This window comes from Stomoxys calcitrans, chromosome 1 (assembly GCF_963082655.1).
Source record: "Stomoxys calcitrans chromosome 1, idStoCalc2.1, whole genome shotgun sequence".
NCBI classification, from domain to species: domain Eukaryota; kingdom Metazoa; phylum Arthropoda; class Insecta; order Diptera; family Muscidae; genus Stomoxys; species Stomoxys calcitrans.
The window spans coordinates 259,571,677-259,591,983 of NC_081552.1; the positions used below are offsets into that span (position 1 = coordinate 259,571,677).

At 34.2% G+C, this 20,307-nt stretch overlaps 1 protein-coding gene across 4 annotated transcripts in view; it reads left to right on the forward strand.

Moving 5' to 3' along the window:
• The first annotated feature begins 6,292 nt into the window (after positions 1-6,292).
• Positions 6,293-20,307, forward strand: part of LOC106091081 (ras-interacting protein RIP3) — a 48,229-nt gene continuing 34,214 nt past the window's right edge. For 2 of the 4 annotated variants that reach the window (XM_013257496.2, XM_059370917.1), the window contains exon 1: positions 6,293-6,822. The gene's annotated coding sequence lies outside the window, so the exon portion shown is untranslated. The remainder of the gene's footprint in view (positions 6,823-20,307) is intronic. The other 2 variants (XM_013257500.2, XM_059370916.1) reach the window with 2 other exon arrangements.

Below are 20,307 nucleotides of genomic sequence, written 5' to 3' on the forward strand. Positions count from 1 at the left end.
TTGACATACTTCTGCAATATGGTTCAGATCGGTTCAGATTTGGATATAGCTTCCATTTAAACCGATCTTTCGATTTTAGGTTTTGGTGCCATTAAAGGCGCATTTATTGTCCGATGTCGCCGAAATTTGGGATAGTGAGTTGTGTTAGGCCCTTTGACATTCTTCTTCAATTTGGTTCAGATCGGTTCAGATTTGGATATAGCTTCCATTTAAACCGATCTTTCGATTTTAGGTTTTGGTGCCATTAAAGGCGCATTTATTGTCCGATGTCGCCGAAATTGGGCAGTGGGGCAGTGAGTTAAGTTAAGCCCCTTTGACATACTTCTGCAATATGGAACAAATTGGTCCAGATTTGGATATAGCTGCCATATAGACCTATCTCTCGATTTAAGGTTTTTGGCCCATAAAAGGCGCTTTTATTGTCCGATGTCGCCGAAATTTGGGATAGTGAGTTGTGTTAGGCCCTTTGACATTCTTCTTCAATTTGGTTCAGATCGGTTCAGATTTGGATATAGCTTCCATTTAAACCGATCTTTCGATTTTAGGTTTTGGTGCCATTAAAGGCGCATTTATTGTCCGATGTCGCCGAAATTTGGGGCAGTGAGTTAAGTTAAGCCCCTTTGACATACTTCTGCAATATGGAACAGATTGGTCCAGATTTGGATATAGCTGCCATATAGACCTATCTCTCGATTTAAGGTTTTTGGCCCATAAAAGGCGCATTTATTGTCCGATGTCGCCGAAAATTTGTGACATTGAGTTCTGTTAGGCCCTTCAACATTCTTCTTCAATTTGGTTCAGATCGGTCCAGATTTGGAAATAGCTGCCATATAGACCGATCTCTCGATTTAAGGTTTTGGGGCCATAAAAAGCGCATTTATTGTCCGATTTCACTGAAATTTTACACAGTGACTTATGTTAGGCTTTTCGACATCCGTGTCGTATATGGTTCAGATCGGTATATTTTTAGATATAGCTACAAGACCGCATAGAACAAGAACACACAACGCGCTGTCCCAAATTTCTGCGACATCGGATGATAAATGTGGATTTAATGGACCTAATAGCTTAAATCAGCAGATCGGTATATATACGGGGGCTATATCAAGATATAGCCCATCTTCGAACTTCACTTGCCTATGGACAAACAAGTAAAAAGGCATTAATTTCGGCCGGTGCGATCTTCGGATACCCACCACTTTGGGTATATATGTAAACCACCTTTCGTCAAACCCGGTGAAAAATGCATACCTTATGCCCCATGGCAGCTTTATCGAACTATTTTACTATAACTCCACTGCCATATCCATAGTTATATCTAAGTAGGGCCTTATCTGGATCATATTATATTCAGGTCCCGAGAACTCTTACGCAAGTAACAGTTTCAGCGAAATTTGGCAGTAAATCTTCTTTTTGTGGGATTAAGTCCCTAAATTGCAATCGGGAGGCTTAAAATAACTTACTATTCCACTTTTCAAAGAAATCGGGCAATAAATAAAGCTTTTATCGGCAGGTCTGTCTATATGGCACCTATATCTAAATATAGTCCGATCTAAACCATATTTGAGTAACATTGCTGGAGGCTTAAACAGCTCACTGTTTTAAATTTCATCGAAATCAGGCAATAAATGCAGCTTTTATGGGCTTCAGACCCATAATCGGCAGATCAGTCTATATGGGAGCTATATCGAAATATGGTCCGATTTGGCACAATCAAGAACGTAATCTGTGTGCAGCAAAAATAAGTATATGTTCCAAATTGCAACTCAACATCTCAATTTTGGAAGGCTGTAGAGTAATTAAAATAAGCGGACAGACACACGGACATCGTGAAATCGTCTTAGAATTTTACAACGATCCGATAAATATGTACTTTGTAGAGTCGGAAGTGGATATTTCGATGTGATGCAAACGGAATGACTAAATGAAAATACCCCTTTCCTTTGGTGGTGAGTATAATAATGATCATAGCGACATCTGTTATCCGCTAGCACAATTATCAACACAATTTTGTCGAAGGAATCAACACAATCTCTTACATAGTTGTATTTGCCTTATTATAAAAAAAGCATACAACACTGTAACCGGAAATGAAACTCTTTTCATTCGTACTCTTCCCATAATACAACATTTCCTTTGGGAATTGCAGACTATTGAAATGTAGTGCAGACAAACACCATGTTGTAATCCAATACAACACTGCCACCTAATGCATGTAGGAGCGTTATCAACCAATTGCTATGAGATGGGTTAAGGTTTTTGCATGAATGAATTTTTGTAGAATGGGAAATTTGTAATGCTTGTAAACAGTTGTTTATATAATTATTTTCATATATTTTTTTATAAGAATCTAGTTTTTGAAAATTTTAACTATACAAAAAGACAATAGCAAAGATTCTTGCTACTGGTACGCAGCTCTTACGAAATTGGCATAGCCATAAGAAATCCATTGCCATATCTTTAGTGCAATGTTCAGTTTACAGAGTGACATTGTAAGCATTGAAGTTTTTTCTACTCTATTTAAAAAAAAAAAAAAAAGTAAAAGCGTGCTACGTTCGGCCGGGCCGAATCTTGGGAACCCACCACCATGGATTCTGGTAAAATATGAGAGATATATCTATTTATAGACCGAATTGGACCGTACTTGGCGCAGTTGTTGAGTCATAACAGAACACTATATGCTAAATTTCAGCCAAATCGGATGAAAATAGCGGCTTGTAAGGGCTCAAGAAGTCAAATCGGGAGATAGATGTGTATGGGAGCCATATCATGTTATTGACCGTTTTTAACCGTACTTGGCACAGTTGTTGGGAGTCATAACAGAACACTATGTACAAAATTTCAGCCAAATCGGATGAAAATTGCGGCTTCCAGTCACTCAAGAAATCAAATCGGGAGATCGGTTTATATGGAGTCTATATCAGGTTACACAGATTAAAACCGTACTTGCAAATGGGTCACTATGTGGAACACTATGTGTAAAATTTCTGCCAAATCGGACAAAAATTGTGGCTTCCAGGGGCTCAGGAATTCAAATCGGGAGATCGGTTTATATGGGAGGTATATCAGGTTATAGACCGATTAGAACCGTACTTGGCTCAGTTGTTGAAAGTCATATCAGAACACCACATGCAAAATTTCAGCCAAATCTGTAAAAAATTGCGGCTTGTAAGAACGCAAGAAATCAAATCGGCAGATGGGTTCATATGGGAGCTATACCAGGTTATATACCAATTTCGCCTTTACTTATTACAGTTGTTGAAAGTCATAACAGAACACTACATGCAAAATGTCAGCCAAATATGACAGCGATTTGTACGGACTCAAAAAGTCAAATCGTCGAACGTGATTTCGACAGACGGACGGATGGACATGGCTAGTTCGACTCAGAATGGTGAGACGATCAAGAATCTATATATATATATATTATGTGGTCCTAGATCAATATTTCGAGGTGTTACAAACGGAATGACTAGTTTAGTATACCCCCATCCTATGGTGGTGGGTATAAAAAAAAAAGCCCTTAGCGACATCTGTTATCCGCCAGCATAATTGACAAAACAATGTGGTCGAAGGAATCATTAGAACCTGTTACATAGTTGTATTTGCATTTTGATAAATTAGCACTCCAATACTGTAACCGGAAATGAAACCCTTCTCATTCGTGCTCTTCCTTTGGGAATAGCAGACTATTGAAATGTAGTACAGACAAACACCATGTAGTAAATAAGTACTCAACACCATAACCGGAAAAAACTCTTCTCATTCATGCTTTTCCCATTATACCACATTTCCTTGGGAATAGCAGACTATTGAAATGTAGTACAGACAAACACCATGTTGTAATCCAATGCAACACTGCCACCTAATGCATGTAGTAGGGTTATCAACCAAATGCAAGGAGAGGGGTTAAGGTTTTTGCTTGAATGAATTTTTATAAAAAGGGAAATTTGTAAAGTTGGTAATTATATTCATATTTTTTTTCTGAAAAATCTTGTTTTTGAAAGTTTTAACTATACAAAAATACAACAACAAAAATTGTACCGGTGCGCAGCTCGAAATTGTAAGAGGCGCGGATTAGGATTTGATTTTAGATCCATGGTTTCTTCGGAGAATTTTCTTGGAATTTTATGTATATTACTTTTTTGCTATACGATTTTAGCTTTTTTCATATAGTTGAATAACCGTCTTAGTTTTAGTTTTTTTAATTTTATTTTAAAATCTTTATGTTTGCCTGGTTATTTAAGAGTTCTTTTAATAATCACAAATAGGGTTGACCACTCAGTGCTTTTCGCACTAGATGCCGTTTAGGTCGCCAAAAGGCAAAAAAGAACCACCTAGTGGAAAACGATAAAAAAAGCACTAATTGCATTTTGCGTTTCAAGTTAGGGCTTTTGATTCTTTTTGAAAATTTTAGTTTTTTGCTGTCCCGGGGAGCATTTTGCTGGCCCTTTTTCAATTTAACATTAAATTTCCCACAAAAATTTCGTAAGGAAAAGGAGAAACATCTCTCATATCAATAAGTAATGTCCGATTAAAGTTATTGGCCAATGATTAGGAATCACTTCTCCCGATTTCGAACGGCGTGCTGCTTAACCACAACTCTCCGTTAAGATGGATTAAATGGCTGATAACGCCACAAATGTCGCCAGCATTAATGAGAGAAAAACCACCACTGAAAATGATTTCTGAAGTTCTACCCGGCTTTGACCTAGGCGTTCTGATGGGTAAACCAAATCAACAGCTGAATTCTCAAATAGAAGATATTCGATGGCGACGTCCCATTATTTTGCGTTAATTCGAATATCCGTTGTGATTTTTTTGGTTGTTTAAGGTATTCCAGCAACAATGCAACGCCATGCCGCAAAAGAAAAATTTTGTTAAATTTTTCAAAAGTCGAAGTTAGCGCTTTTTTATTCTTTTTCACACAAAGTGTTTATCTTTTTTACCCTTTTTACAATTTTTGCTGATAAATTGTTGGCATCACTGGTCACAAGCCACAAAAGCTGTTCAGAAACCATTCACAATAGAGTATTTCTTAATACTTTAAACAACTGGATTATTAGTTGGGCTCATATTGCTGTTTAAGTGAATGTCGCTTAAACCATATCCGGTAATTCCGCATATAAATAAACTTCCGGATTGGAGTTCTTGAGGCTCTGCGCGCCTCAACTTTTATCCCAATTAATTGAAATTTGTTACGTAAAGTTCACTTATGTCATCTTATCACCACGTTAATGTTGCCCCCATTAAATCAATATTGCGATTTGTCTTACAAGGCCCTAGAATAGTCAATCATTATCCGATTTGCTACCTTCAAATTAATCCAAATGTAATCTAAGCGAATATGTGAATATATTAAGCAGAATAAGGCTGGTACTCTATTCGCTTTTCGTGTTAAAGATCCAAATGTTCTGCGATTTCTTTTTAGATGATTGATATTGAAGCAAAATATCTGATTTTTTTCACTCAGCAGGTCAATTCCTTATTAAGCAGGGCATACTTTTTTAGTTGTATAAAACTTCAACAAAATATCTTAGTTTACTTAATCATATTTACGGCACGAACATAAACCTGCCATCTTATTAAACTAGGGAATTGTGCCTAATTGCTAATTTTAAGTCATTAGCCTTAAAAAAAAGTATTTAAATTTTTTTTACAAATTTTTCATGGACTTTTTTTTTATATGCAGTTGGACATCTGTTCGCGTGAAAAGCCGAATAGCGTACCAAACCTTACTTAAAAAAAAAATTTATAAGAGTATTATGTTATCACTAAAATGTTTGTAGTGTTTCAAAATGTTATGGCGGAAAAATATGGATTTTCAACGCGAAAAGCTAACATAGTACCAGCCCATACATAGTGGTGAATACCCAAAGTTCGACTCGAACGTACACAGCTTGTTTCAACTTGCTATTATTAAAATTTATTATAAAAAAGAATGGAATGTCATTCTACCTAAAATTAGCCTTTATTTTTGACACAATACTATTTTTCACTGTGAAATTTGAACCATTAATAATAAAAATTATCCAAAAGTGTAAACACCCCATTAAGTAAACAAGCATGTGAAACCGTTACTTAGCATTTGTTTCTTTCAATACTACCGTAACGGTAAACACAATCTAAGGTTATTTATACTCTCTCATAAACTTTGCTCTCACTCTCTCTTTCTCTCTTCAACTCGTAATGTGTACACAACAGCTAAAGAAAAAGCTTTTTAGCGCTCTGCACACTTGCTGAATATAACTTTTTCTTTTAAAGGAATACCAAAACGAACGATTTAAGCGCAAAGTGGTCGTTGTCGTCGGTCGCTGACGTTAAAACTACGAGACAAAATTGTTTTTCTTTTTCTAAAAATTTATTTTATAGTTCATTTATATATTTTGAAAAAAAACAAAATATACAAAAATTGCAAACAAAATGCCATGAGAATTTTACTAGGCACATGGCAGTGCAGCAATAACGGAAGTGGGAATTGTTAAAGCAAATTAGCAAAATGGATTCGTGACTTATGGCAAATTCGTTGTTCTAACAAGAAATTCGTCTGCAATTTACGATGAGGGAAAAATGTATGCGGCCAAAGCAACAGCAACAACAACGACAAGAGGCAGCAAAAGCAAAGTAATGCATGAAGTAGAAGTGAGTGAATGCTGTTTCCACCAAACAAAAAAAGCAATATTCTTGCCAAAGTTCCTGTATAACACAAACCGATAATAAAAACAACAACAACAAATGCAAAAACGCCGACCAATAATATAAAATTGGCCAAGATATCATATCGTCAAAAAAAAGAAACAAACCACGGGGAAATTACGAAAAGTGAGTTAAAAATCAATACAAAAACAAAAGTGATTAACACCCGCCCCTCTCCAAACCATCAAGAAATAAAATACAAACAAAACAAAAAATATCATTAATAATTAATTTATGTGATTCACAAACGAGACGCATTTTACCAGTAAAAAAAATAGTGTGAATGCAACAACAAAAAATTTAACAATAATAAAAAAAAGAAAACAAAATAAGCCAAGCAACCACCTCTTCATCATCATTATCGTCGTCATTAGCCGTCATCGGCAATTGACAAGCGAAACGCTAACAACGCCACTGTCAATCTATTCACCACCCCCAAACAGCAGGCCAACAAAAATAGCAACAACCTTCTTTTTTAATCATTAATTTAGTGTAGTTTTTCATAGATAAAAGCGGCGCATTAGGCATTTACTTATCGGGTCAACATCAACGCGTTTGTTTTTGTTGTACTATTGTCGCGACCAACTTGTCCCCCCAACTGTGCCCAACAGCACCAACCACCATAGCCACAGCCGCAGCCACCCATCCATCCGTCCACCCACTTTCTCCCAAGCGAAAACGATATAAAATTTTCAGAATTTCTCTCTATTGGGGATAAGGCAAGAAACGACATAAAATCCCACAGAGAATCGTCGCATAGGCATACTCACCCACCACACACACACACACACTCATCAATACGTCACATACAAAACACACCTCATAAAGAATTGTTACAATACATAAATAAAAAATAGAAAAATCAATTCCATGTTGAAGACATGGACAAACAACAAGCAACATCAGCAACCATTCATGTGAAAAAGAATCCAACAAAGAGAGCACTCTCGTGCTAGAGAGAGAGAGAGAGAGAGCCAACCCTAGCATTAGCAATAGAAGGTGAGATAAAACATAGAAGAGTCCTAATGAGAGCGCTTGCAAATTAATTTGGAAATTAAATAGCCCGACGAATAACAGAGAAATATTATGAAATGCAAAGTGAATTCCAACGAAGAGAGTGTTGTAATGGAAGTGTCACATTTTTCCATTGTATATTGACGAGCATCTGGACCGGCGAATGTGAGTGATGAGTGAATTTTTTTTCTTTTATTTGACAAAGGCTAAAGGTGTAGCGCCATCAAGGAGTGGCGTAAGACTTATGGAATGCAGAGTGGTATTCACAATTAATTGGGGGTTAAATTAGTACAAACCACAATGAAAATAAATTAGACTTATATGATGAAATTGATTTCTAAAAACTCGAGAAGCCAGCAAAAATTATTATATCAAATGATAGCTTTACGCTCGAAGATGAGCTGTGAGATAACATTTTCGCCCAGATCTAAAGCCTGTGCCCCCCTGTAGACCTGAACATAAACATGCAATTATTCGATGGTCTCCTCCTTATCGTCATCAAGACAGCTTCCGCAGCCATATGGCCCATCGTATAGTTATAACTCCTGTACTAGTACTCAGTGACCTCTTATCAAAGTTCAGCAGTTCCCTTTTCCCCCTTCGGTAGACAACAGGCCAGTGAGTTCTGGCAGTTCTGCATCCATGGACATATTCCCAACTCGCCATTGACTCCGAACTGGCCATCCCCTCTACTATGTCCAGAAGTTTGATAAAAGGCACTTATGCAAAACCGGCCACCGGTTTGCTCGCACTGGAGAAACCCTTCCTGACATATTCGTCTGCCTTCTCATTTCCCGGAATACCATCTTCTATGGGAACCCATGTTATCTCTATGTCATGAACCCACTCACTTCGACCTCACTGTTTTGGAAACCTGGAACGCCAACATTCTGTCCACATAAAGGCGGAAAACCCCTTCCAGTATGCCATTCGGAGCTATTGTAAAAGCACCGACATCTGTCTGATATAACGATGTTGAGCGTATCGAAGTAGACCCCTCAACCCGTCGCTGTCTTAATTTTTAAGCTATTTGTGCAGACCGGGGACTCATCCAGCTCAAGTACAGCATCTGGCACTCGTCTCTTTCCTTAGTCTACCCGCAGCATCTATAGTATCCATAATGGTACTGTGGCTGTATCAGTTCTGCTCCTGTATGCCGAGTTCCCTCAGGCAAAGTTCCGAATATAGACGTCAATAGGTTGCATCGCTTCCAAACATGCCTGCGGTGTCGACCTAAACACTCCCTTGATTCCAACGCAGTCCAGGATGTGCACCTTCTGGAAACTCCCTGGTACGAATCTTTCTTTTCATAGCCATGCACCATAAGTCAGCACTAGCCTTGTAGCAAATATTCATTAAATCATCTTTTGAGCAAACTTTCCAGGAGAAGAAGGCGCACACCGTCTTTCGGCTTTTTTTAGTATTCCGTTTCCATGAAAGTTTCGAATCAAGGACTAGACATAGATATTTCACCTCCTTCATTAACTTCGGAAGTGTCTCGTCCAAAGACAGGAGTAAAAAATCAGGTATCTTATATCTCTGAGTGAAAAGTACTGGCTCCGACTTCCTCAACCCGTTTATAGTTTCCTTTGTCACTAAGTTCTGACCATACTATCACCAATCCCAATTCTGATAATCCTGCAGCGTAGCATATCCGAGCAGTTGGAGGCATTCTAGCTTACCCACGTGCGTAGCCTATCTCCTATTTCCACGTTGTTAAAAGTCCCTTCAATATTGGCGGATAGGAAGGCCGCCGTTCTTCAGTTGAAGGCACTTATAGGCCTTTTGTACAACTTCGGGAAGAGTCGTCCCTACCTACCTACCCTTGCGGTTTGCCACACTGAATTTCTGCGACGTCAGTCCCTTCCTCACCTTCATGTCTATTTGTCTTTCCAGTGTTTTGAGTAAAAACAAAGGCAGATTGATTGGTCTATAATCCGTGCTATGGTTTATCTTACCCACATTGGTATTAAAGCCACCCTCGCCTCTCTACATGTCCCCGGAATGCAGGACATTGCCAACTTCGATCTGAAAATCCAAGCCATGGAAATTCCCAGGGACTCCTGCAGTGGCGCAGGGATGGCTTCCTTCGGTCCACCCGATTTAAATGACTGAAAAGTGCGAATCGTTCACACTGTCTTTTGCAAGTCGACAATGTCACCGATAAGGTCGTCTGTAGATGCATTTTGATCGCCCATCTCCTACTGACTGCTGGGAAATGCGTCTCTTTCAGCAGTTCCACCACCTCCTGATTTCTCTCAATGAAAGTTCCATCCTCTCTCCTTGGAGAACTTTTAATGATGGGATTTTTAGAAAGCACTTTGCGCAACCTAGGTGTCTAACATACGCCTTCGAATACTCCTTAGAATTTCGCGACGGAACTTCTCTTCGCTCTCCTCATCACCTTAAACTTGTCCAAGATTCCACCATATTCGTCCCAGCCCTCAGTCGCATTTTTTCTCTTCGCCTTTGAATACAGCCTTCCACATTCCTTCCCGGTGTATACCACGATTGGTAGGTCTAACCGCGGTAAGCTTTCCTACCTGCCTATCAAAATACTCTACTGCCGACTCAAATTTCCTTGCGTCCGATAAAGGCCTCCCAGAAGACCCCAGCCTCTACATACGTTGCCTGAACTCCTTCCAGTTTGTCTATCTTGGATTTATGTACAGCTTCCTCGTTCCTTTCCAGTGCTCAACCTGATACTCTTTCCTGTATTGATCTGAACCTCAAAACCTTTCCTCTATTAAGATTACCATTAAGTCATAAATGCTATAACGACAACTCCGATTTAGGTTTAGACCACTTATGGCTACTCCTCGCATATTTCTCAGTAGCTCATCCTACAATTTTTAGCTAATGTGGCTGAAATTTTGCATGTTATCTTGCGTTATGACTTCCAACAACTGTGAATCGGTTTGAATCGATGCTCCCATATAAAGCGTTCTCCAGATTTGAATTCTTCACCTTGAGCAACAGCGACATCCGACAAAACTTAAACTTGGATTTTATGAAAAACTCTGACATAAATCATACGCCTCTATGTTTGAGAGCAATCATACGCTCCATTGCCTCATCATAGTCTTAATTTTTAACAATCATACGCTTCAATGCTCTATGAAATACATACTGGCCAATTTTGTTAGCGTACATTAAAACTGTTCTATTGCTTTGTTTAAAGGTAGCCTTAACCAATATAAATCTCGAAATTCCTCGGAGAAATCATTTTCTGCAAAAAAGGTTGTTTACTTTAGTTATTCCCATATGAGTTTTTGATTGTTATTTGAAAACATATTGCAATTATTTAGTTATTGGTCAACATACAATGAAACTACTGCTCATTAATAATTCAAATTAAACAGGGAAAACACAATGACTAGTATTCAGAAATACAAAAAAGTCATGCTTCCTTTCAGTAGCTAATTCAATAACAACCCAAAAACATATTGACTATGGCAGAGATGAGACAATATTTTATATTGCAAACAAATCAATGATTATGTTTTCTATTTTTATGTGATGAATATAGAACAAAATCTATATACTAGGGTGTAACGAAGGGAAATGGAATGAAATGAAATATAATGAAAGAAAGTGATATATGATATGATATTGTATAATGTATGTATTGTATATGATATGATATGATATGATATGATATGATATGATATGATATGATATGATATGATATGATATGATATGATATGATATGATATGATATGATATGATATGATATGATATGATATGATATGATATGATATGATATGATATGATATGATATGATATGATATGATATGATATGATATGATATGATATGATATGATATGATATGATATGATATGATATGATATGATATGATATGATATGATATGATATGATATGATATGATATGATATGATATGATATGATATGATATGATATGATATGATATGATATGATATGATATGATATGATATGATATGATATGATATGATATGATATGATATGATATGATATGATATGATATGATATGATATGATATGATATGATATGATATGATATGATATGATATGATATGATATGATATGATATGATATGATATGATATGATATGATATGATATGATATGATATGATATGATATGATATGATATGATATGATATGATATGATATGATATGATATGATATGATATGATATGATATGATATGATATGATATGATATGATATGATATGATATGATATGATATGATATGATATGATATGATATGATATGATATGATATGATATGATATGATATGATATGATATGATATGATATGATATGATATGATATGATATGATATGATATGATATGATATGATATGATATGATATGATATGATATGATATGATATGATATGATATGATATGATATGATATGATATGATATGATATGATATGATATGATATGATATGATATGATATGATATGATATGATATGATATGATATGATATGATATGATATGATATGATATGATATGATATGATATGATATGATATGATATGATATGATATGATATGATATGATATGATATGATATGATATGATATGATATGATATGATATGATATGATATGATATGATATGATATGATATGATATGATATGATATGATATGATATGATATGATATGATATGATATGATATGATATGATATGATATGATATGATATGATATGATATGATATGATATGATATGATATGATATGATATGATATGATATGATATGATATGATATGATATGATATGATATGATATGATATGATATGATATGATATGATATGATATGATATGATATGATATGATATGATATGATATGATATGATATGATATGATATGATATGATATGATATGATATGATATGATATGATATGATATGATATGATATGATATGATATGATATGATATGATATGATATGATATGATATGATATGATATGATATGATATGATATGATATGATATGATATGATATGATATGATATGATATGATATGATATGATATGATATGATATGATATGATATGATATGATATGATATGATATGATATGATATGATATGATATGATATGATATGATATGATATGATATGATATGATATGATATGATATGATATGATATGATATGATATGATATGATATGATATGATATGATATGATATGATATGATATGATATGATATGATATGATATGATATGATATGATATGATATGATATGATATGATATGATATGATATGATATGATATGATATGATATGATATGATATGATATGATATGATATGATATGATATGATATGATATGATATGATATGATATGATATGATATGATATGATATGATATGATATGATATGATATGATATGATATGATATGATATGATATGATATGATATGATATGATATGATATGATATGATATGATATGATATGATATGATATGATATGATATGATATGATATGATATGATATGATATGATATGATATGATATGATATGATATGATATGATATGATATGATATGATATGATATGATATGATATGATATGATATGATATGATATGATATGATATGATATGATATGATATGATATGATATGATATGATATGATATGATATGATATGATATGATATGATATGATATGATATGATATGATATGATATGATATGATATGATATGATATGATATGATATGATATGATATGATATGATATGATATGATATGATATGATATGATATGATATGATATGATATGATATGATATGATATGATATGATATGATATGATATGATATGATATGATATGATATGATATGATATGATATGATATGATATGATATGATATGATATGATATGATATGATATGATATGATATGATATGATATGATATGATATGATATGATATGATATGATATGATATGATATGATATGATATGATATGATATGATATGATATGATATGATATGATATGATATGATATGATATGATATGATATGATATGATATGATATGATATGATATGATATGATATGATATGATATGATATGATATGATATGATATGATATGATATGATATGATATGATATGATATGATATGATATGATATGATATGATATGATATGATATGATATGATATGATATGATATGATATGATATGATATGATATGATATGATATGATATGATATGATATGATATGATATGATATGATATGATATGATATGATATGATATGATATGATATGATATGATATGATATGATATGATATGATATGATATGATATGATATGATATGATATGATATGATATGATATGATATGATATGATATGATATGATATGATATGATATGATATGATATGATATGATATGATATGATATGATATGATATGATATGATATGATATGATATGATATGATATGATATGATATGATATGATATGATATGATATGATATGATATGATATGATATGATATGATATGATATGATATGATATGATATGATATGATATGATATGATATGATATGATATGATATGATATGATATGATATGATATGATATGATATGATATGATATGATATGATATGATATGATATGATATGATATGATATGATATGATATGATATGATATGATATGATATGATATGATATGATATGATATGATATGATATGATATGATATGATATGATATGATATGATATGATATGATATGATATGATATGATATGATATGATATGATATGATATGATATGATATGATATGATATGATATGATATGATATGATATGATATGATATGATATGATATGATATGATATGATATGATATGATATGATATGATATGATATGATATGATATGATATGATATGATATGATATGATATGATATGATATGATATGATATGATATGATATGATATGATATGATATGATATGATATGATATGATATGATATGATATGATATGATATGATATGATATGATATGATATGATATGATATGATATGATATGATATGATATGATATGATATGATATGATATGATATGATATGATATAATATGATATGATATGATATGATATGATATGATATGATATGGTATGATATGATATGATATGATATGATATGATATGATATGATATGGTATGGTATGGTATGGTATGGTATGGTATGGTATGATATGATATGATATGATATGATATGATATGATATGATATGATATGATATGATATGATATGGTATGGTATGATATGATATGATATGATATGATATGATATGATATGGTATGGTATGGTGTGATATGATATGATATGATATGATATGATATGATATGATATGATATGATATGATATGATATGATATGATATGATATGATATGAAATGAAATGAAATGAAATGAAATGAAATGAAATGAAATGAAATGAAATGAAATGAAATGAAATGAAATGAAATGAAATGAAATGAAGTGGAATGAAATATTAATTTTTTTTTTTAATTACTTTTATTTTATTTTGACTTATTATTCGATTTTATGTAAATTTTGATTAATTGCAAAGTTGCTTATGACTTTAGCTAGAGAAAAATATTTATTTTTTTTTTCTAGCAGGAGAACCTCATACATGCATTTATGTGTTTTTAAGTTACCATCAGCTACAAAAATATAGTGCTTTGATTTATCGTTGCGATTATGTTGTCAACAAAATTATTTTCGCACAAAGGCGCGTTTAGGCAGCGTGATCCAGTCGTGCGATCTGTCAGAAAATTAACAAGGATTGAAAAAAGCAGGTGTTATGACCTGCGAATAGGAAGCTGGAAAATTAACATAGTGAATAAGAGAATACTCAATGAATGCGTTGGGCCACCATGGCTCAGAGGATAGCTTGTCCGCCTGTGACGCTGAACGACTTGGTCCAACTCTGGTGAGAACATCTGGAAAAATTGCCTGCGGTTGTTTCCCCTCCTAGTGCCGGCGACACTCTTGACCTCAGGTTATCAGCCGTGTTTACTTCTCAACGAAGTGGTGTCGCCTACTCGACAACAAAAATGTGGTCCCTTAGCATTAGTTTTAAACTTGAATCAGACCACAATCATTGATATAGTAGTAGAAGTATCCCCACTGTTCCTTAATAGAATGTTCATAGGAAAATGCAATGAGTGGGTTGTAATCATTTATTATTAAAACTAATTCACATCCTTTGCACAAAGAGCACGCATTTTTGACAATTTCAATGTATGTAGTTGTATCATCTTTGGATTCTTTATAATATATGTAAATATTGTAAATAATGTGATTCTTTGAATAAAAAAGATTTTTTCCATCAAAGAACCATATTTTCAAAAGCATGACGAAGTTGGCAATATCATAAGCAAACTTTGATAAGGGTTTTTGAAACCATTTGCCTGGTCATCTGGATTGTTTCAGTGCAATCGTAATAGCCAAAGCTACTTTTTATATAATTTTTTTCAAATCTAAATTTCTCAATAGGCGTATTGTTCTCCTGCACATTTAATCATACAAATGTAGGTATTATAGGTACTGCTATGCTGCCCAAAGAATGTATTAGAATTTTTTACTTTATGCGGCATGATTAACTTTTTGGACATCATCCAGCTAACAATTGGGCAAATATAATATACATATTTTATCTAAGTACAAATAAACATAAACAAAACTGTTTTCGTTTTTTAATTGTTGTCGCCCCTTATGAACGAAACATCTTTGACATCGAATAGAAAAAATTTCAAAAAATTAAAATTAATGTGTCAGGTACGAAACATGTTTGGTGCAAATGCTACTACTACTATGAGTTTCCTTCTTCATTAGATTGTGAATGATGGATGCTAATTTGTGTTATAAGGTTATGTGTGAGTAATTATAGACGAAGTGCATGCTACTCTCATCTTGATCACACATTCTCTTTCCCCAAGTTCTCTTCAAATGACACATATTCATATGGGAGCTTTGGTCTTCAGCACGTTGATGGCATGATATTCGTACCCAAAGTAATGTTGTCAGTCCCATGCGTATATACATAAGAGTGTCCCAAAAATCAAAATGAATTTTTTTGTTCGTTATTGAAACTCATACCGAAAGAAATATGCAAAATACACAATATTATGTCGTTAACAATAAACCCGATATAACGTCCAATGTCGAATATAAAGTGTTTTTTTTAGAATCCCGTTGATTATTTAGATGAAATTGGTAAACTAAGTACACATTTATACGGACTTTATTACAAAACCAGTAAGGAAAGGCAAAAGTTGGGCGGAGCCGACTATATAATACCCTACACCTTCCCTTCAATTATAAATTCGGGCAATATATAAATATATATGTATATGAGAGCTATATGTGCATAAGAACCGACTTTCAAACTGATAGTTTGAAAATTGTTGTTATTACGGCCATATAAGTGCAAATTGGCGATAAATATATATAGGTGCTAAATCCAAATTTGAACCGATTTTAATGAGATCTCGCAGTAACAAAACAATCCGTGCCAAATTTTGTGCAGATCGGTTGGAAATTTTAGCTACTACGGCCATTCAAGTTCAAATCGGGCGATACATATATATGGGAGCTATATCTAAATCTGAACCGATTTTGATGAAATCTTGCGGATATGTTAAAAATTAGCAACAAAACAATCCGTGCCAAATTTTGTGCAGATCGGTTGGAAATTTTAGCTACTACGGCCATTCAAGTTCAAATCGGGCGATACATATATATGGGAGCTATATCTAAATCTGAACCGATTTTGATGAAATCTTGCGGATATGTTAAAAATTAGCAACAAAACAATCCGTGCCAAATTTTGTGCAGATCGGTTAAAAATTACAGCTATTACGGTCATTTAAGTGCAAATCGGGCGATACATATATATGGGAGCTATATCTAAATCTGAACAGATTTTGATGAAATCTTGCGGATATGTTAAAAATTAGCAACAAAACAATCCGCGCCAAATTTTGTGCAGATCGGTTGAAAATTGTAGCAACTACGGCCATTTGAGTGCAAATCGGGCGATGCATATATATGGGAGCTATATCTAAATCTGAACCGATTTTGATGAAATCTTGCGGATATGTTAAAAATTAGCAACAAAACAATCCGTGCCAAATTTTGTGCAGATCGATTGAAAATTGTAGGTACTATGGCCATTTAAGTGAAAATCGGGCGATGCATATATATGGGAGCTATATCTAAATCTGAACCGATACTGATGAAATTTTGCAGATATGTTTAAATCTGTAAAAAAAAAACAGTCCGTGCCAAATTTTGTGCAGATCGGTAGAAAATTGTAGGTACTACGGCCATTTAAGTGCAAATCGGGCGATGCATATATATGGGAGCTATATCTAAATCTGAACCGATACTGATGAAGTTTTGCAGATATGTTAAAATCAGTAAAAAAAATAGTCCGTGCCAAATTTTGTGCAGATCGGTTGAAAATTGTAGGTACTACGGCCATTTAAGTGCAAATCGGGCGATACATATATATGGGAGGTATATCTAAATCTGAACCGATTTTTATAAAATTTTGCAGATATGTTAGGATCAGCAATAAAACAAAGCGTGCCAAATTTTGTGCAGATCGGTTGAAAATTGTAGCTACTACGGCCACTTAAGTACAAATCGGGCGATACATATATATGGGAGCTATATCTAAATCTGAACCGATTTTTACCAAAATCAATAGCGTTCGTCCTTGGGCCAAAAAAGTAATATGTGCAAAATTTCGTGATCCAACCAAAATGTGGCCCAGATCGGACCATATTTAAATATAGCTGCCATCTGCCGATTTAAGGTCTTAAGCCTCATAACCTCATTTATTACCCGATTTCGATGAAATTTAGAGCATTGAATTTGGAATAGGCATCCGTTGTTTGACTTTGAAATGGCCTACATAGGACCATATTTCGAGTTAGCTCCCGTATAGACCGAGCTGCCGATGTTGAATCTATAACCGATCCATTTATCCGATTTCGCAATATAAATCCCAATATCCGACCCAAAAGTGATCCAGATCGAATTTTTTGTAGATAAAGCTGCCATATAGACCGATCTGCCGATTAAAGGTATTTAACTCATAAAAGGCGCATTTGTAGTCAGATTTCGCCGAAGCCTCCCCCTGCCATATAGACAATTCTTCCAATTTATTCCCATAAAAGCGGATTTATTGCCCGATTTCGATAAAACTGTGACTTGTATGAGAGTTCTCGGTACCTGAATCGAATATGATGCAGCCCAGCCCATTTTTGCATATAACTACGGATATGGTAGTGGAAATGTATGGAGATGGAGATGTAATAACAAGTAAAAAGGCGTTAAGTTCGGCCGGGCCGAACTTTGGATACCCACCACCTCGGGAATATATGTAAACCACCTTTCATCAAAATTCGGTAGAAATTTCATACCTTATGTCCCATATCAGTTATATCAAAATATGTGCCGATTTGGACCAAATACTAAAAGTACACTAGCCATATCTAAAAATAAACCGATCTGAACCATATACGACACGGATGTCGAAAAGCCTAACATAAGTCACTGTGTCAAATTTCAGTGAAATCGGATTATAAATGCGCCTTTTATGGGGCCAAGACCTTAAATCGCGATATCGGTCTATATGGCAGCTATATTCAAATCTCGACCGATCTGGGCAAAATTGAAGAAGGACTTCGAAGAGCCTAACCAAACCCACTGTCTCAAATTTCAGCGACATCGGACAATAAATGCGTCTTTTATGGCCCCAAAACCTAAAATGTATATATCGGCCAATATGGCAGCTATATCCAAATCTGAACCGATCTGTGCGATATTGCAGAAGTATGTCAAGGGGTTTAACTTAACTTAACCCAAATTTTGGCGACATCGGACAATAAATAAGCATTTTATGGGCCCAAAACCATAAATCAAGAAATCGGTCTATATGGAAGCTATATCCAAATATAAGCCAAATTGAAGAAAGATGTCGAAAGGCGTAACACAAGTCACTGTCTCAAATTTGAGCAAGATCGGATAATAAATGTGGCTTTTATGGGACTTAGACCCCAAATCGGATGATCGGTCTATATAGCAGCTATATCCAAATCTGGACCGATCTGAGCCAAATTCACGGAGGATATCGAAGAGCCTAACACAACTCACTGTCCCAAATTTCAGCAAAATCGGATAATAAATGTGGCTTTTATGGGCCTAAGACCCTAAATCGGCCGATCGGTCTATATGGGGGCTATATCAAGATATAGTCCGATATAGCTCATCTTCGAACTTAACCTGCTTATGGACATAAAAAGAATCTGTGCAAAGTTTCAGCTCAATATCTCTATTTTTAAAGGTTGTAGCGTGATTTCAACAGACAGACGGACAGACGGACGGACATGTCTAGATCGTCTTAGATTTTTACGCTGATCAAGAATATAAAGGGTGATTTTTTTGAGGTTAGGATTTTCATGCATTAGTATTTGACAGATCACGTGGGATTTCAGACATGGTGTCAAAGAGAAAGATGCTCAGTATGCTTTGACATTTCATCATGAATAGACTTACTAACGAGCAACGCTTGCAAATCATTGAATTTTATTACCAAAATCAGTGTTCG